This window comes from Haemaphysalis longicornis, unplaced genomic scaffold, assembly GCF_048455015.1.
Source record: "Haemaphysalis longicornis isolate Haplotype H1 unplaced genomic scaffold, Haemaphysalis longicornis Haplotype H1 scaffold_3, whole genome shotgun sequence".
NCBI lineage: Eukaryota > Metazoa > Arthropoda > Arachnida > Ixodida > Ixodidae > Haemaphysalis > Haemaphysalis longicornis.
In genome coordinates, this window is record NW_027526335.1 from 72814046 (window position 1) to 72834666 (window position 20621).

General features: G+C 48.2%; 1 protein-coding gene and 1 pseudogene across 1 annotated transcript in view; one reads left to right on the top strand and one right to left on the bottom strand.

Annotated features, from left to right (window-relative positions):
* Positions 1–20621, top strand: part of LOC144173294 (solute carrier family 22 member 7-like) — a 110575-nt gene that overhangs the window by 27843 nt on the left and 62111 nt on the right. The window lies entirely within an intron of this gene.
* LOC144175266 (fatty acyl-CoA reductase 1-like) overlaps positions 1–20621 on the bottom strand; it is a 49449-nt pseudogene that overhangs the window by 14040 nt on the left and 14788 nt on the right.

The following is a 20621-nucleotide window of genomic DNA, read 5'->3' on the forward strand; positions in this document are numbered from 1 at the left end:
TATTGCGGAGCTTTTAAAGAAAGGCAGCAGTTACCGGCTGAATGGCGAAAGGTCAGAGTCCACTGGTTATCACTGAAAACGTACGGGAGAGCTGCATGAACAGAAACCTCAATATGAGCATGCTTGGCGCGGTCGACGGTGACGACTTCTCGTTTGCCCCGCACGTCGATTGTGATGGTCTTGTTATTACGTCCCAAAACTTTGAAAGGGCCGTCGTACGGCGGAGTGAGGGGCGGCTTCGTTGCGTCGTGTCGCACGAACACATGTGTAGCTGAGTACATGTCGGGGAAAGTGAAAACATTTCTGTTGCGGGCGATGCAAGGTGCTGTTGGCCTGAGTTGCGCAAGCCATGCGCGCAGCTTCTCGATGTGGTTAGAGGCTGCTGGGGCGGAAAGTGTCTGGTCGGAGACGAATTCTCCCGGGAGGCGCACTGTTGAGCCGTACACCATTTTCGCTGCGCTGAAGCCGAGGTATTCCTTCACCGTTGAGCGTAGGCCAAGAAGAACGAGGGGGAGCTGCTTGCGCTGGGGTGCCGAGTGGCTTCCACTACAAAAGCATTAAACGGCCTGCCGAGCGAGAAATCCGGCGTCCCGCGTCTGTGTCACTCGCGCTGTGTGTTGTCTCCCTTCCCTTGTCCCGTCCTTACATGAGTATTTTTATTACATCATGTCAATACACCTAACTAGCCCCTCAGATCGCTTTTATGACTCGCCCTCATGTGTGGGAAGAGTGAGGGACACGGCATTGCTCCTCTAGACTGGAAGTGTTTGTGCTTCCCATTTCAAGAGAAAAAAAGATGAAGTTCGGAAAGAGCACAATGACCGTTTTTGGGTGACGAGAGAGAGAGAGAGAGAGAGAGAGAGAGAGAGAGAGAGAGAGAGAGAGAGAGAGAGAGAGAGAGAGAACATTTATGATGTTCTTGCAGTAGTAGTTCCCAGTGCCGTCCTAACATCGGCTGCTCTCCCGGTGATCAGGGGCTGCTCCGAGAGACAGTGTCTCCCACTGCTCTTGATGGTTGGGGGAGCGGGGAAGAGGTGTTAGGTGCTTGTTTTTCCTACACTGTATGACAATATGTCTGAGTGTACCTGGATGTTGGCAGTATTTCCATTCTGCTGGATACAGTATTGGGTGGGATATATCCGGCGTGGCCTAACTGGATGCAGGAAGGTGTTTGTTGGTAGAACTTTGAGTGCTGTTTCTTGCGACTTCATGAGGTTTGCGTAAGGTAGCGGGAAATTCCGTCGATTATTCTTGTAATGTTGTGTTATTTTTTTGTAAGTTACAAGTGGTGCAGGTTCATCCAGATGATTGATTGATTGATCGTAGGGTTTAACGCGCCGACGCAACGCAGGCGCTGAGGCGCGCCGTAGTGGAGGGCTCCGGATTAATTTAGACCACCTGGGGATCTTTAACGTGCGCCGAAATCTCGTACACACGGGCGTTTTTGCTTTTCGCCTCCATCAGAAAAGCGGCCGCCGCGGCCGGGAACCGAACCCGCGACCTCGTGCTCAGCAGCACAACTTTATCCAGATGATGCGAAACAATGTGGCAAATTCTAAAAGGAGCGCGCCCGGCAGCCTGCGGCTCGTTCTATTGCGGGAGGACGGCCTTGGTACAGGCTATCTATAGCAAGGAAATGGCTTCTGAACACCGCCGCCTCCCCCAAACCTCCATTAGCTAAAGTGCATAGCAGACGTTGTCATGTTTGCCCGAATTGATCTTGGTTGGAATTGATGGTCTGTGTAGCTGAAAACTGCATTTATGAAGGGCTCACCCTTTATCAACAAAACAACTTTTGCGTGCAATGTTTCAGCCGATGTTCTTTTATTTGAGCCGGGAACACGCACGTGGCAAATTTCAATTGTCGGTGATTCGCTCCCGGCTGTTTTCAGCCGTATCTACTATGGCAGAACAACGCCGGAGACAGTGCTTGGCAGAACAACGCCGGAGACAGTGATTACTACTTGCTTAGAGTCCGCATGCAAGGCATTTGGGCGTGAGGGCAGCCTTGATCGTACTGCCAACAGCTGTCTTGGTTGGCTTCTCGAATTTTAGTGGCTTGTTTTTCTGTGAGCGAGTATGACGGATTAGGGATTATGCCTTCTGTTGTTCGAAGGGCTGTGAGGATTTCCGTGTGCTGGTGGCCCAGCTTTTTTCGGTGTGTGTATACGGGTCGCAGGTGCTTGGCCGAGCGATCGAGGGCCAGTCATCCGGAAGATCTGTACCTACTGGAAGGAAACGTGTGCGCTCATTTATGTATTCTGTATGTGTAGGATTAATTGGCGTATTCATGGGAGGTTAGGCCAATACTTAGGCCAAGTTGTGACCCCGGATCCCAACCATGAGGCAGAGATTATTAGAAGGATAAGAATGGGGTGGAGTGCATTTGGTAGGCATTTTCAGATAAGGAATGACAGCCTACCATTGTACCTGAAGAGGAAAGTGTATAACAGCTGCATTTTACCTGTACTCACCTAAGGGGCAGAAACTTGGAGGTTCACTATGAGGGTTCAACTAAATTTGAGGACGACTCGGTGAGGAATGGAATGGGAGATGATAGGTGTAACATTAAGGGACAAGAAGAGAGCGGAGTGGGTCAGGGATCAAACGCGTATTAAGGGCATATTTAGTAGGCATTAAGAAGAAGAAAGTGGTGTGGGCAGGGCACGTAATGCGAAGGCAAGATAACCGTTGGTCATTAAGGGTAACAGAGTGGATCCCTAAAGAAGGCAAGTGTGGCAGGGGGCGGCGGAAGGTTAAATGGGCAGATGAGATCAAGAATTTTGCGGGGATAAATTGGTCGCAGTTAGCACAGGACCGGCATTATTGGAGATCTATGGGAGAGGTCTTTGCCCTGCAGTGTGCGCAGATAGGATGATGATGATGATGATGATGATGATGTGTAGGTATGTATTTGGGTGGCGCGTCGTCCCTGCAGGCCCTAACGGTTCATTGCTTGTCAGCCACGGTACTTACCCTGTCCGGTTTGTGATTTCTAGTTGGGTTATGTTTGCTATCACTTGTACCGCAAGCGCTGTGGCCGATGGAGCATCCTTACAGGTTAGGGCTTCTTCTACGCCTTAGCCATCTGGCACAAAGAGTATACAGGATATGCTACTATCACTGGTACACGGCTCATCCATGTCAACATTACATAGCTTTTGAGTAACATTGTGCTGACTTAAGGAAAAACAGCACACAAGCACGAGCGCTTTAAATAAACAATTACGTTGCTTCATAGTTTTTACAAAGGTTTTCGTATGATTGGCTTTGTTTTTATAAACGGCAGTTTTTTCCACGTGCTCTCTCCATTATGTCGCCCTGGGCTGTTTTATATTGCTCGCTCTGTTGGCAGAAAGGCGCAGATAAACAGAGCGCCGTGAAAATTTTGCCTACACGTCCCATCTATCGCTCGCACAAGAAAAATGTTCACATGCCGTGCAACCGAAGGTAAAAACGTAAACGCACCATGAGCGTGCATGTAGTCTTACCGGGAAGGGCTCTTTCCAAGACGCTGTCACAATGGAAGGCCGGACTATGGCGACTGGGAGCGTTCCTCGTTCGTACAGCACCAGTGACTCAGCTAGAGCTTTGGTGAAAGTGTAAGTGTTTGGGTACGGCCCGAGGAGCAATCCACTGATCGCGTCTATCATCTTGTCATCCATCCACCTACAAAAAAAAAAAAAAAACTCTGATGACACAGCGGGGCTATTTTTTGTTGTGACTGGTAGAGAGCAGTTCTGAGCTAGCACCTTTAGTTGAAAGGTGTCATGCAGACAAAACACAACTTTGTTTCATTCGAAAGATTGCCTCGTTAGAATCATACTGACACCACTTTTAATGCAGACTTCGCTCAAAAGAGCTATACAATAAGGAAAAAAGGGAATCGCCATGCGACCCACTAGCTGATTTCCCGCAACAGAACCTATGATGCCATAAGCCCTGATGTTATGGCTGAGGCCGGCAAAAGGAATGGGCTATTTGCGCTTAAATATAGGCACATTCTTTTTATTACTGTAAGAATTGAAGGGTGAACAAATAAAGTTATGTAACGTACACGTAAACACTGAAGCAGTTAGTGCGGCACTTGCTGGCTGACACCGCTAACACAGCCGTCGGACGCGCTGGACTTGTCTGAAACAACACTGACCAACTGACATAGGCAAATACAGGCAAACTGACACAGGCAAACTGAGTGACGAGGGAAACCGCATCGCTGTGCCCGCGCGCGCATGCGCAGTCGGGTCTCAGTACCCGCCCCCGGTAGCGTAGTGTATGGTCGCTTACGTGACCATGTTTGTCGAGTCATAGCTTAAGATTTAGGAAACGATTAGTATGCACTGTAATAAAAAATACGACAGGTGTAAAGTCTGGCCAGAAGCAAAGTGCGAACACTGCAGCGCCATCTATGAAAGTGGGCGATAAACAAGATAACAAAACCACGGCCGGACTGGAGCAGCGGCGAGCGCGCATTTTCATACGGCCTGCGCACCCAAGAAGGAACCAATACAGCAGATTCTTTACAGTGGGGGCGCTTCGAACCAACCCTCTGCCCTTCCAACCCGCCTTTCTGTTAGTCGACGCATCGCTTCTGGCCGAGCGCAGCTGTGTGTTTTTGACAGTGCGCTTCGCTGCCGGCGGGCCGCTCAGCCCGACCGGAGCGTGAATAGCAGAATCACGTTTAGCTAAGCGATAACCCTATCTCCCTCGACGGGAAATCATTCGCGTCACTGGTCGTGCCCTGTGCGTGTGCAAACCAAGACATCATCCGAAAGGAAAAATAAAAAAATAAGAAATGATATTTTCAGTCACGGAAAGTGCCGTGTTTATTTGCCTGTCTCACCATTTTCATATAATACAATCGCTGATAAGATATGAAGGCCTCGCATATTTTTCTTCATGTGCCCCGAGTTAAAATGTTTCTTTCAAATGTTTGATTCGGCGCTTCCGAATGATAATGTTAGGCTGTTTGACCCTAATAGACCGAAAATTCAGAAGGGGGTAAGGAATCAACTATTTTAAGAACGCCCATGTAAATTAACACTGGCAGGTATCACCTGTAGCCACGGCAGGGCTAGGGCAGCGGCAAATCCGCACGCACCGCTCCTCTACCCCGCCCGTGCTGTGGGTCAACTGGCGAGGGTTGGTCCGAAGCGCCACGAACTAGCGGCGGTGAAAGGTGGGAACTATACCCGAAGCGCAGGCCGTATGAAACTGCGCGCCCGCCGCTCCTCCAGCCCGGCCGTGACAAAACGTGGCCTCCGCTATTTGCTGCCGGCGGCGCCCCGTTGCTCCGGCTGTCCCATTCGGCGCGGAAGCAAGGGGAACGGGTGTAATTTTGCTAACTCCGACACACGCCGCGAGGCGGCGCCGTTAGCCTAAGGTTGAAGCGAGGCTCGTCTGGCTGACGCTGCCTGCGCTTTGAGTTGTAAATCAGCTTTCGTTGTCGCGTCTTCGTGCTAGAAAACTCGGAATATGAGGTCTATGTATTTTACTCGATCCTACAAGTACAAGTACAATCCTACAAGTACAAAACGGCGCGCCGCCGGTAGCCGACCAAGGCCACGACCAAACACTGACTGTTCAGCAGTATAACAGCGCCATCTATGAGAGCGGGTGACAAACAAGATAATCAAACAGGTGCCTGCGAGATGGTAGGGGCCCTGTTTAGCAGGATATATTTAGTTTTAAGGCCCTGCTGTAAATGCATCATTGTCGACGTCCCTTAAATACACGATTCAGCGGGATAATGGAAATTTGGACCTAAAATATTTAATTTCACAGTGAACAAAGCATCGTTTGCTGCCGAACAATTGCTTAGGGCCCTATAAAACACTAAATCTTTCGAATAGAACAAACTTGTATTTTGTCTGCATGACCCCTTTAGATTTGACCTCTTTGTTTACTCCTCAAATATTTCGCCTTCAAACAACTATGCCTTCCGAGCGATGAACGGCTGACGAGCTCTCAATGGCTAGAGTGCCGAAGGGAGGCGTACTTACTCTGTGGCTTCGATTATTTTGGAGGGATGGACCCGAGGGGGGTAGACTACTTCATCTACTTCGGTCTTGTCGCTGTTGCTGTATGCTGTTGATACATGCACAAGAGCCTGGGGAAGACACATTGGGATTAAAGAATGTCAGGAGTCATTTATCAGAATAACAAAGTAGTAATATTACAACTCTTTATTGTTGTGTGTCCCAGATTTGAAGATGAGAGGAAACGCGAAGCTTTTGAGCTCACATATTGAAATTTCACTGCAGTGTAATTACGCTGTCGGTGTTCGTTGCACAGGTTTTAACAGATCACCCAATACAGTAGCACTGACGTTCAGGACAAACTTGTTCGAACTCAAAAACGCTTCTCGCCCGTCCTTCGCACATTATGTGAACCGTGCCATACGTTGTAACCATCTCAGTGGTCGAATTTACTGACTTTAGAAGCGGCATTAATCTGTCGCTCTTTTTGCTGTTCACCGGTACGCGAATTTTGTTGCCGTCAATCCTAACCCCCCGCCTTTGGCGCCTATTCGGCGCTGCACTCGTCTCGCACTATTTAACTCTGAATTCCGGCGGTGAGCAGCCGCTGCCTGCTGCGCGAAGACAGCGCCACCGCTGCCACCTCGGCTTCACGTCACCGCCCCCACGCGCGTCCTTCCGTTCTCTGTTCTTCTATCGCTCGCTGTCCACGGATCGACGGCGTAAATTTGTGCCGACTTGGGGCATCTATCGGACACGCAATAATGATAAAAAAGAACCTCGACGCCCGCAAAGGGCGATGTACAGAAACCGTGTACTGGGTAGCGTCCGGATCCAGGGTGCGCAGTAGACTTGTCGCGCGCACTCCGGGGAGAAAGTTTTGGCATATCGGCTTGCGTGCGGCAGGCTGCCGGCGTCGGATACCGCGACCCGACTGGGCATGTACGCATTTCTTCTGGTGCCCGCCTCACCGTGCCCGTGCGCGCATGCGCACTCGGGTATTAGTACCCGCCGCCGGTACCGTAGCGTACGCGAGCCGATATGCTAAAACTCTCTCCACGCCATATTTCCACCTGGTCTTTCTGTCTGCAGAGCATGCGAAGGGCTCTCTCCTTCTCTGCAAGGGGTTCTTGCTTTTCCGAAGCAAGCAGCAGTTGCGTACCCTTGTTGCTTACCGAAGCAAGCAACAGTTGATGGCGAGCGTGGTCACAGATTACGTCGCTGAAGTGTAGGCGCTGATGGTTTCACCACAGAAGTAACAATGTGTGCTATAGCGGCACGCAGTTAATTCAACAGGCTCGAGCCTGAAGCAACTCATACTAAGGAGAGTTAACGAGTGAAAAAGAATATAGACGCTGTTGCGACCATACAAGTCCTTATCGAGAATTCCCGTCTATGCAATAACTCTGACATGTTCTACCAGTTGCTCCTATGTCTAACTACCCGTTTTTAATGGCATAGAATGTCTTCTGACATCTGAAGTCTTCTGTGATTGCTACGATGCGTAAGAATTCCCTGCTAGCCGAGGTTAATAACGAAACAACCAAAGTTATTCTACCTTACTGCTTTATTTCAACTGCTATGGTTCCTTATGAGGTCACCAACGATAAATAAGCGAGCGTACCTGTATACTCGAAAAGCGTGGACACGCGGAGGTTAAGGAAGACCAGAAGGCGATCGATGAAATACGGAAAGAACAGTGGAGTATCCAAAACAGCCATTGTAACCAAAAAAGGGGCAAGGCAGATAGAAACGGATAAATGTAGAGAAAAAATGGAAGCTAAAATGTCGTTAAAGATATGCAGGGGTGAGAAATTGGGCATCAGAAAGGAAAACGTCTACGGTAACTCCCAGGACAGTGCTTTGCTTTTTGAGGCTAGAGCAGATTGTTTGCGAACTAAGAGCCTTGTGGGGAAGTATTCACAAAATGATGGGGTATGCTAGGTCTGCGGAAAAGAAACAGAAACTATGCGGCAAATATTGTTAGAATGCGAGGGTATCCATCCAAATCTACATGATGGAAATATTGGCTTCCAGAAGCCCTAGAATATAAGGGTAGCACAGAGGAAGTTAACTTCAAGGCCGTCGAGGCGACGAAAAGAAGATTAGGATGCTGGTGGATGAAAAGCAGAGAGCGGAATATTGCCTAGGACAGTTACCACCGGTAAAGCGTTAACCGCATGGAGCGTTTTCTGCTCGCGAAAACGCGCCGCGCACGCCACAGGCGCGCTGACGCTGCCGCGTAACCACCCTCACGCTGCGCGCGCCGCGGCCGGCGGCGGCAACATGGCGGCGGCTTCGGCAGCGAAGTGGTGTCGGGAGCTCGAGCGACCGCTTCTAAGCGCTCTCTAAAATGGCGCTCAAGGCACAAACGAAGTTGCTTGTGCGCTAAAGGATCTTATAATGTGGGTGAAAACATTACTATAAAACATAATCCGCGCTGTTAGTAAAAGCGCCCACTCAATATCTGCTGGGGTGGTAAGCCTAAACCATAGAGTTTCTTACAGTATACACTAGAGAGGAATCTGGCGCTAGCGTCTATGCGGCTCACATTAATGTCGTCTGTGTCGTCATGGACCGCCATTATACATCGCGCTCGCCTTAGTTCCATCATTGGCTTGGATTGAAACGTTTTAGTGACCGCAAATTTAAATAATGCGCCACAAAAACGCGAAGAATAGTGTTCAATTATGTAAGTGGGAAATAAAAACAGGCTGTTTTAAAACTAAGAAAAAAAGAAGTAAAGCGTATTTTTGCCGGAATGGTTGTGCCTGCTATTCCGCAGGCCAAAGTTGTAGTTACGAACAATGTTATTATTTGGGGGGTAACTCGTTAGAGAATGTGATTTTATTAATTTTACCATTATTTCAAAAAATAAGTTGTTTGAAGAGTTTCGAAAGTTTTTTGACCGTGCCTATGAAAACGTTGCCTTCGTGGCGAACCGGTGCACCGCGACCGCCAGCTATAACAAGAGAAATGAGAACGTGGCGTTAAACAGTCGTGGACGATGACAAGATAGGACGCATACAAGCGCCCGTATCTGCCGTATCTTGTCTTCGTCGAAGTACGTTTTGTTTCGGCATATTACCCGCTCAGTCATACGTCCTTCGACTGCACCATGAGCAACGTCAGGTGCGATCACGCATTGCCTGCTGTTTCACTGAACACGGTTACCACAGAAAGGGGAGGATTTCGGCTTCCTTGTAGCTCGTAAACGTGTGAATGCATAGTGAAGAAAGCAAATCCCAAAAACCACTTAAGAATCCAGTTGTCATGCCAAGCCCAAGCCAAAAAGGATGCCGTCCCATGTACCCCCACGACGACATGGCTTACGAGGCGCAGTTTCCTCTCTAGTATACTTACTAAGAAACTCTATGGCCTAAACATCCCCGGCGGAGCCAGCCGGCTGTCTCGGGCGCTTCGAAACCGCCGCCATGAGGCGCGCGCCTCCACATTGGCGCAAGTCGCCAGGCTCCTCCCACTTCCGGGCGCGACGCGCGTCAAAATATATCCAAGGCGCTGCCGCGGGCGCGGAATCGCCGACGCGCGCGATTCGCGCGAAAAAAGGCTCCATGCGGTTCGGCCTTAACAGGATAGAAAACCATTTTGTGCCTAATACGTTTTTGTGCCTGCCCTAAGCAGCGCTCGCATTAAACCAAGAGTATAAAACATAGGTATATTAGTCCTTTTTGGTAAGATGACAAGTCATCGCCCCGCTACAAAGGGTAAACAAATAGCAATCATTATCATCATAAAACTAAAGCAGCACCCTCACATAAACAACTGAAATTTCCAAAAAAAATGTCTTGCAATTAGGAAATTTTAAATGATTTGTACCCTATGGTAATCTCGCACGATTTAAACAATTTCGAACAATTGCAACGAAAAACAGCTGGTGTGTGTTTCAACGGGTGAAAATAACTGCAAACAGACGTCAATACAGAAATGCAGCACCATAAGAGACGGCTCACCACTTACGCGTAGGTTTGGCATCCTTGTACACAGGTCCACAACTCTCCGTGTACCCAGAACATTTATCTCAATTGCCCGTCTAAAAGAAAAAAAGCAAGCTGCAAGATTTCGCCAACAAAACAAGCGTATCTATTACAGGAGCATAAAACACTACCAAGATATATAGGCCTAATCACCGTATCCGGTTGAAAAAAATTATGGCTGGCAATGTTTTTGCCCCAACGGATTAACATGGTATCACATATTTCGTACGACTTTCTGCACCACGTAGAATTCGCGTTAGTTTCACGTGTGAGATAGACTATTTACAGCTCCGTTTATGTTCATTAACTGTATCCACACACTCTCCCCACAAATATTGACCTACCGATTGCAACAATACACTGGAAATCTCACTGATACTTGAAGCTGTAGTGCTATGCTTGGGATGTACGTCTTTGCCTCCAACTATGCAATTTTCCTGAGCACAAGACTGTAGAACGTGCTACGTAGCTGCTGTTGCTGCATACTTACTTGAGAGGATCATTGAAATTGACAGTTGCAGCTGAGTGGAAGACGATGGATACCTTTGCCTCTAACGTGGCCTGGTCGGTCGCAGTTAATCCGAGGTTATGCTCGGCGAGCTCTCCTGGCACCACCTTCACTTTGCGCATACCGTTGGGCTGCTCTTTGTTGAGGCGCTCAAACACCTGGGCATGAAAAATGGTTCGATTAATGGAGTTTTTTAAGGAGAATACGTAATCCCGCCTGGTATAAATGTAGGAAAGCAGGAAAGTGTGGGTCCAGTGCATGCTCTGAAGGTGTTTCAGACAGTGTTATAACGTCTCGTATGCCTCGCAACAAAGAAGCTACTCCAAGTGCCAAGTTCGCAATATTGTGTGAGTTTTGGAACCCGCATGAAGCATAATCCCTGGGAAAGTGTTGGCCAGCAAACCGTTGTGGTTGTATAAACTCTACTCTTCGGGTATATATGCAACACTGTGTACGTTTTGGGACTCGCGCGGAACGGAAAATGGCAAGTGTTGGCAAGTACGTGTTTCTCTGGGTTTCTCCTGCTGTGTGGGTATTATGTGCTCCTGTGTAAGTGAACCGCACGAAACAAGAAATCCCGGGGGTAAGTGTTGGTCAGTATAGCAACACTGGCGGCTGCACAGTGTGCTCGCTTGATCGCCTCTACGACGTTCTCTGCGAAGGTCTGCTACGCTACAGCCTTCCTGCCTTGTTTCCCCTTTCAGCACAAAATCGAAAAGCTTTAGAAAGCATGCAGGAGCGCATACTGCGTGTGTGTATGGGAGTCCCAAAAAAAACACATTCCGAAAAAAAAGGACGGGGCATTCACTAATGGAACACTACCAAGTTACTTGTCCTAGTATACACTAGGTACTTAGTAACAGAAGGTGGTACATTTAGTACTTGTCAGAGTTACTAACTGAAGCAGGCAGTAAGTACCACTACCTCCCCTAGTAAAGTCCTAGCGATAAAACTCTTCTGAGCTACATGCGTTTACTAACTGGCCATGCATAACCTAGTCACAAATACGACCATAATGTAGTGCATACTACTTCCTAAACTCAGTTAATTTCCTAACCATGCAGTTGTTAGTGGCAGAGCCTAAGCCTATACGTAGAAAACCGCGGGGTAGTGAGGTTCGTAAGGAGTTAGTAAACACGGCCATTACTACCTTTTTACGACCTTTTTTATTACGAGTGGACATCCACTGTGGGCACTACCATTGAAAGTTGACGTTTGATGCCGATAGCGCTGCGCAAACAGGAACTGCTTCGTGCGCGTTTACGCTTTGTGACGAGGCAACCAAACGACCCAGTTTCTGAGGCCTCTGCTGCAGATGTGGAAGACCTTCTACCGCAACATTACCAGGTCCCATCTGTGCCTTCGTACCCACTATGGTTGCTCCCGCCCATAAGTGTTTACACAACTGTGCCAGGAATCACGCGTAGAGCAGATTTTTCCGTTCCAGATCTTAAGTTTTTTACTCTGCAACTGCTACACTGCAGATAAGCCGGCCATACCCACATATATACTTATGGTTCAGTCAGCGAAGGTTCCTCCACGATTGGTGTTTGTATTGCGGCGTCGCGAACCACGATCACCAAAAAACTCAGCCACAGGACATCATCTACCGCGACTGAGCTCGCCGCCCTGCGTGCCGCTCTTCAATACATCGCCACCCAGTCAGCCAGTCAATGGGCAATTTTTGCAGACTTCCGCGCGGCCCTTCAATGCCTTCAGACTCTTCCTAATCAACAGCTACATTGTGACATTCGGTTTTTTACATTACCAAGCCGTCAGTGCTCACCACCTCGTCGAACTCCAGTGGATTCTGGCACATTGCGGTGTATCGGGCAATTCTACAGCAGACGATACAGTTTCCTAGGCTCACAATTACCAAGTTCTTATTGCGGCCGTACCGTCCTCCAGGAAATATACAGCCGCACTGGCGACTCGTGTTGGCCGGCAGGTACAGCTTTCCATATGGGCTGTTCCATCACGCCGCTATGCACAACTGTACTCCATTGATCGAGAATGTTCTTTCAAGTTGACGCCTGGTCTCAACAGGGACGACGGAGCTGTAATACACCGCATACGTCTGAACGTCGCCTACACACTCCTGTTCCGTTTTAAACTTCATCAGAATAACTCACCATTGTGGAAAGACTGCGACTGTCCGGAAGATATCCACCATGTCATCTGTGTGTGTTAACGATATGATACACACATACTCTCCTTGACAGTGACTTCGGGAAAACTACCCTCATCGCGTCTTACATTACATGATGTGCTTGGCCCCTGGTCATGTGCTAAAATGGCCTCACGTGCGAGTGAAACCGTTTCTCATCTTCCTCCGAAGTTCAGGGATAGTCAACACTCTTCAACAGTGCTGAACATGGATGATACGTGTAATATAGGACCTCGTTCCTTGTATTTCAACTCTGTGGGGTTTCAAAGTGAATATTTCGCGTTTGTGTGTTCAGCATGGCTGCCATGCTAACGCTAAACTTGCCGTGTTCGCGTGTGGTTATTCCACAGTCTCAGATCTCCGTTCAACGTGAGGTGAACATTTCTGTGAGTATACTTCGACATTTCTTTTTATACCGAACTACTGAACTTGATTCCGACTCCAATTATCATCATTCGTTTTTCTTTTCCTTATTTTTCTTCTTTCTTTCTTTCTTTCTTTCCTTCCTTCTTGCTTGTCTTTTTTTTTCTCACTCGTTTCATTCTTCACCTGACGTATCATGTCAGGCTCTTTGCTGGATAGACGTCGTCAGTACCATTAAACTACATTCTCTCTCTCTCTTTACCACTTACAACAGTGTTCCTTTGAATAGCTTTGCGCTTGTCGAGAAAAGTTCTGTACCGAAACACAGATACCGATATATGTCACTATATTATGCGCATATATTACCTTAGATTTACGCATTGCTTCAATCCTCGCCTCGGGTTTTTCTCCTTTCTTCGGTCGCACTAGGAGGTAGACCTCTTTTACACCAGGACAAGAGCGCAACAGTTTTTCCAATAGAACCTGAAATGTGGAGGGCTGGGATGACACACACACCAGAATTTTTTCCAGCAAAATTTGAAATGTGGACGCCTTTGTTAGACAAAAACTATTTCTATTGAGTTTATTTTAACGAGGCCAATTTCAAAGGCAATGTGTAACAAAACAGATCGCATACGAAATCAATGTCAAGATCATACAAACGACCGCGCCCATATTTCCCGCAACCCACCAAGAGTCGCTAAGCGTTGTACTGGTGAACACGAGGACGCTGGTTATACCGTTCCCTGGCACCTGTTTTCCTGATGGAGGCGAAAGACAAAAATGCCCATTTGCCATGATCCGGACCTGTTCGTTGCCGACGACTACTGTACGCCTCATCACCCTCGGCAAATAAAACACCAAGAGATTTTCCGATTTTAAAGCGAAGCTTTGCATGGCTAGGCGAAAAGAAAGTCCGATGGCCCCATGTACGCACAAACCCTCCGACGTAAACCCATGCGCATGCGCAAAGGAAAAAAAAATGCTTGGAAAGGAGTTAGAATTAAGGGCAGTGAGGCAGGCTGAGTTTACAGATGATGTAGCTACACTCTTGCATGTACCGACACTGCTGAGTGGGCTCGGCGCATCCGAGAGAGCGAAAAAAAAAAAAAAAACACCGGCCGCACGCTAGAGCTTCGCCGGTGGAGGGATACTCACCTGTTGACATTCATATGGAGCTCACTACATCATGACCCACGGACTTAAAAAGCATCGTGCACCAATACAAACACATATCGATGTTCAAAACTACCAAATTTCCTTATTTAGATATGGGCAAACTAGGAACTTCTGTACTGAAATAAAAAATACCACTCTTGTTTGCTGAACAGCTAGAACCACCTAAGCATATAGGTTGTTTTTTCTAATAAAACACCAGGAATCCTGTTTTTTTTGTTTTCATCATGCTTGCCCTGTGATGTATGTGTACACGTGAAGTATCACGTTAACCAGTTTATGGCGATTTATTTTTTAGACTTCACGATTGCGGTCATATCCTGTACGAATATACGTTGTTTGTTTTGTTTTTATTTTCTTTTTTTCTGCTTTTCCTACACTCTTTTTTTCTACACTTCCAATTCCGCCCTGTAAACCGACATTTTAAGTGTCCATTTTTTGGCACGACAAACTGGTGTCGCCAGTTGCTGTCGAATGTAGGGACACCCGCCTCGTCAAGCTACCAAATACTGCAGCTTCCGGCGACTGCCTTCTCCTTGTATGCTGAAGGAACATAAAATTTGATTTGATTTGACCTAATGAAACTGGATATTGGTGAAGAAGTTAAATATTTCTAAAAGAAGAAAACTAGGCCGTTAGGAACATTTATATGAATTTCTAAAACCTTTCATATCGGTACACGATGTTTTTAATCCCATCGGTGAGTCCCCTTAACAATCGGTACGGAAAGCATGGGCGGCGCATTTTTTGAAGTGGGAAAACAACGCCGGAACAATTTTTATATACAAGAGAGAGAGAGAGAGAGAGTAAATGTTTATTAAAAAGAAGAAGAGGTCGGCTTGAGAAATTGATCTTGGGCCTGCTTCTTCCCTCTGGGGGTAGGGTACTGGGGAGAGAAAGAGAAAGGAATGAATATGGAAGGTATGGGAAATGACAATGAAAGCGACAAATGAGCTATGTACAAGCAGTAAAACCAATAAACGTCTCACGTACAACGGGGCGCTGAATCAGATGACTACAGTTCACTTTTCAGCACATGACTATCATCCATGAAAAAAAGAAGAAACTGCTCAGACATTATTTCGCAGTCTGTTCAATTTTGCCGCAACCTAGAAGCGAGAATTCAAAGAGGAGTCACCAAGAAATGTAAGCAGTGCTTTAACGGCTAGGCTTTGCTTCCGGTTGTAAGCCCACGTGCCCAAAATCTTTTGTTCGGACAGAGGGCGAGTGTCCAAGCGTAGTAAAGCTGTCTCAAGGTTCATTCGCTCACTAGAGTACTTTGGACAAGCGCTAAGCAAATGTTCGTCAGTCTCAGGGCAACCGCACAGAAGGCAGTCTGGGCTGTCCTCTCGTCCGATTGTGTGAAGATACTTCCGAGTCAATGCTACTCCAAGACGCAGCCTGTGTAGCAATGTCTCTTGACTTCGGCGAAGACGAGGAGCATGACTGACCCAGAACTTGCGCTCTGGATCGAGCTTGTGAAAGCGTTCATGTCGATTCTGCGGGTGCGACGAATGCAAGGCTGCAGCTTGTCTACGTGCTCCGTAGAGTATCGCGTTAGATTCCTTCCTTGTGATCGGTATAGACAGGAGAGTTCCATTGTGGTGTGCCTGCTGTGCTTCTGAATCCGCCAACTCATTCCCAGCGATGCCACAGTGACTTGGTATCCACTGAAACACCACCGTGTGGCCCTTTTAATTCAACTCTTTAAACAGGATAGCGACATCAGTGGAGAGCTGATCGTACGCGCCTCGCTTCATTGGGTATCTTAGTACCTGCAGCGCTGGTTTGCAGTCACAAAAGATAATCCACTGCTCTGGCCTTTCATAAGAAATGGTGCGGAGCGCTTCGCGTAAACCGATCAGTTCTGCTGCGGTAGATGACGTCCTGTAAGCAATCTTGAAACGTTGAGTCAGGTCCTTCCCAGGCATAACCACTGCCCCTGCCGACGAAGACGCCGTGACCGAGCTGTCAACAAAAACATGCGAGGCCTCTCCGTACATTTCACTGATGTAAAATAGTGAAAGTTGTCTTAAGGAAGACGCCATGTGGGATTTTTTACCGATTCCAGGAATCTACAACCGCACCTGTAGGTCAGGTACAACCCATGGAGGAACTTCTGATATTTTGGCCATTGATTCCGTATTGGCCATACCACGAGCTCGACAGCTACAGAAGTTGCAGCCATTCGTGAGGCTCTTGACCATATCATCGGAGCTACTCCTCAAAATTGGGCGATCTTTTCGGATTCCAAGGCTGCCTTACAGAGCTTACGCGCAGCCCTGCGCTACGGCCCCCTACACCAACTGGTGACAGAGATAAGAGAAAAATTCCATCAAGCCATCACAGCCGGCCATGACGTAATTTTCCAGTGGCTTCCAGGTCACTGCGGAGTCATCGGTAACGTGCTGGCGGATGAAGCTGCCCGTACAGGCCATGAGAGCGACCGCACCATTTTACTTCCGCTTTCAAGAACCGATGCCGCCAGGACGCTTCGTTCCCTTGCACGCAAGATTACCATGCAGCAATGGAATACACCGGACTTTTCGAATCCCCGACTGTATATTCAGGATCCCCTTCTTCAGCGCCGTATTCCGTATGGGCTGTTTCGACCCCAGTCAACTTTACTTTGTAGACTGTGGTTGGGAGTGACCTTCACGAAAGCCTACTCCTTCCTCATTGGGATGGCCAGCAGCGCCCACTGTGACGCCTGCGGGGCGGAAGAGACTATAGAACATGTGCTGTGTCGCTGCCCCGAATACTCGTCGGAGAGGAGCGTGCTTGCCACCGCGCTGAGCCGATTGTACAATCGACCATTTACGGTGGAAACTATTTTAAGTCATCGGTCTTCACCATCGACCTCGCAGAAGGCGACGAAAGCCCTTTTACGTTTCCTGAGTGAAACGAACTTGCTTGAAAGACTATAGTGCCCGAAACGGGACTAGAGTGCGCGCTTTCCCACTCCTATCTCTTCCTCTTCTCCCCCCCTTTTTATTCCTTGAGCCCCATTCCCCCAGTGCAGGGTAGCAAACCGGGCTCTACACCTGGTTGACCTCCCGGCCTTTCCTTTCTTTTTTCTTCTTCTTCTTTGGCGACTGCAAATCTGAAGAGCATCAAATGTTGCTGCGCCGAAATACTTCGGGAGTAGTTTTAATTCGGCCGGTCCCTGAAAACACTCGACAGTGGATGGCACTCATGTCTTGTCACATGTCTGAGGTGCACACGAAGAGGTTCTTGCGCAAGGTAGACTTGAATTGGGCAGACTCGCGCTTCTGCGATCGTTCCACGCGTTGATGTGCATCGAGGCAACTCCAAAGAGATTCGTAGGGCTTGTTTGTGCCTGTGCACTTTGAAGCACGCGTAATGACGATCGCTGAAGGTTACACAGTATAGGGGCACTGTATTGCAAGTAGCCAATAAAGAGCGCCTGGTAAAGGCGCAACAGTGACGAAACCGATGGGCCCCATGATTTTCCTGCCATATGTTGAAGGACGTGGGTGAAACTTTGTAATTTCCTTCTTAGTGCCGAGACATGTTTTGACCATGACAGATCTCTATCAATTGTCAGGCCGAAATATTTATGATGCGTGACACATGGAATAGCTCCTTCGATCTTTACCGGGTAGCATATCATGGGTTTTCGGGTAAATGCCAATGTTGCACTTTTTGACGTTGAAATTTGAAGTCCTTGGCGGCGTAAGTACGTCAAAGTGGCAGATACTGCTTTCTGAAGCCGTGCTTGCACGTGAAGACGCGTTACACCTGATGTACAAATGCAGATATCATCCGCATAGGCAGATACTGACACTGTTTTAGGGAGCACTTTAGTGATTCCTATAAGAGCCAGGGTAACTAGCGTAGGGCTGAGGACTCCTCCTTGTTGCACGCCGCGCGTGACGGAATGATCGGATGTCACTCCATCAAGTGTGGACATGAAAACCATCCGTCCGCGGAGATAGCTCGCTATCCACTGATTCAACCGTCCTCCAATACTAATGGACTCAAGGGCATCCAGAATGGCATCATGGGAGACATTATCAAATGCTCCCTTAATGTTCAGGAACATGGCAGCTGTAAGACGACGGCAGTGTTTCTCATTCTCGACGGTAGTGACAAGGTCAATAACGCTGTCTATTGAAGAACGTCCTTTGCGAAAGCCTGTCATGGCGTCTGGGTACAAGCCACGCTTCTCCAGAAACCATTCCAGACGAGCGAGGACCATGCGCTCCATCACTTTGCTTACACAGCTTGCCAATGCCACTGGCCTGTAGGACGAAATGTCTCGTGGATACTTGCCAGGATTCAGGACAGCCACTAAACGACTTCTTTTCCAGTGGCTTGGGACAGACCCAGAACACCAACAGAAGTTGTAGAGGTCCAACAGAGCTTTGTTTCCTTGCGTGCCGAGATGACAAAGTGCAGGGTACGTTATTTCATCAGGCCCAGGAGCTGTAGAACGAGCCGAAGCAGAGAGCGCTACAATGAGCTCGTGGAGCGTAAAGGGCACGTCTAGGCGGCTATCAGCAGTTGGAGGAGCACAGCGATGTAATGGAGCCATGCCTGCAGCATTGTCCCTTGCCACTTGAATGCAGAAGTTTTCGGCAACATCTGTGTCCATGCGGTTCTGGTATACGGCCAGAGCTCGGAATGGATGCTGCTGAGTGGGTGTAGACGGCAATTCACGAACGATCTGCCATATCCTAGAATGTGGCTTTCGTGGGTCTAATCTGGAGCAGAAAGATCTCCAGCGCTGTCGGCCAAGCTTCTCTAAATAACGCTGCACAAGTTTCTGAGCTCTGCGAGACGCTGTCAGGTCAGAGACAGGTTTTGTCTGTCTGTAGCTCCTTTCCGCGCGACGTCTAACAGCGCGAAGCATTTGATACGAAGCGTCCCCTGGATTCCCTTGAGAGGAGCATGTGGCGCTGCGTAATGCATCCCTGGTTGCCTGGACAATGCTCAGTTCAAAATCAGTCACTGAATCCAAGCTATTACACGACAATCAACAGAATACCGAAAGGCCTGCCAGTCAGTATAACGTTGTACCCGTGTTCGTTGTGAACCTTTGTACCAAGTAAACTGAACATATGTGGGCACGTGGTCACTTCCGTAGGAGTCAACGTCATCGCACCACGCGGCTACGGATACAAGGCGTCTAGCTATAAGTGCGAGGTCTAGGCAGCTGCTGTAAGTTGCACCCTGGAAAAATGTCGGTGAACCATCATTCAGAATGTCCAAATCATGAGGCTGGATAAAGTTCGCGAGACGTCGCCCACTTGTGGTGTTTACAATGCTTCCCCAGATCTCATGGTGCGCATTGAAGTCACCTACAATGATGTGAGCTCCAGGGCAGCTGTCAATATTCGTGTCCAAGTGGTTATCATCGAATCGCGCACGGGGTGACACATATCTAGGTATGACTTAAAATGTGTTGGTCTTACATTGCACCGTGACAACAACATATTCATTGCTGCTGTGGGCCGGAACTTGGTGCTTAATATAGGTTAAGTCACGGCGAATGCAGACTAACACTTTGTTTGAACTTCCACTCGCATCCGACGAAAATTGTTTATATCCAGATACACGAAATGACGTGATATTTGGCTCACAGATCACAATAATAGAGAAGTGGTATTTCAACACCCTTTGCTTGAAACCTTCCAGGCGACCTTTCAGACCTCGAGCATTCCATTGCAGAATGAAGGACTGACGAATTCTTTCCTGCAGGGTCGGTCGTTTCAACGTCAGGGCCGTTGTCCTGGTTGTTGATTGAACGAGGCCAAAAAGGGCTCCACAACATCCAGGATTTGTACAGCTGTCTGCGCAACTGGTGTTTTCACGCCGACCGATAACAAACGCAGGGCAGCTATCAGCTGCTTCAACATCGAATTGATTTTCTCATCTGTAGTCGAGACTTGTCCCCTATCTTTGTACGTGTTCGGTTGCTCCTCTTTTTGATCGCGTTGAGTATGACGCTCTTTCAGGACTCGAGAGTATAGTTCTCCTTTACGCTGCTTTGCTTGTAAATGCCGAGGTGGCTCTTTTGCGGGTGCAGTCGCGTTTGGAAGTGGCAACTCAGGTGCCGCTGGGCAGTGTGTTTCTCGTGGACGCTGCTTAACTTGTAATGGCTCTTGTGCGGACTCAGTCGTGTTTGGAGGACCTGGCAGCTCAGGTGACAATGAGCATGGCGAACCGTGTGCACTGTCCTTCACATTTGCAGATTCCAAAGATGACAATACTGGGAAGTGCTGTTCATCAGATGGCTTTGGAGCTTGTGGTGGAGGCTCAGGCCCAGAAAGGAACGCCTTCATTTGATGTAACGCGCTCACGTGAAACGGGCATCAACTGTAGCTGGATGGGTGATCACCACCACAATTTGCACAGGTAACGTCTCCCTTTGAATTTATGAAGTTATCTGGGCCTCCGCAACATTTGCA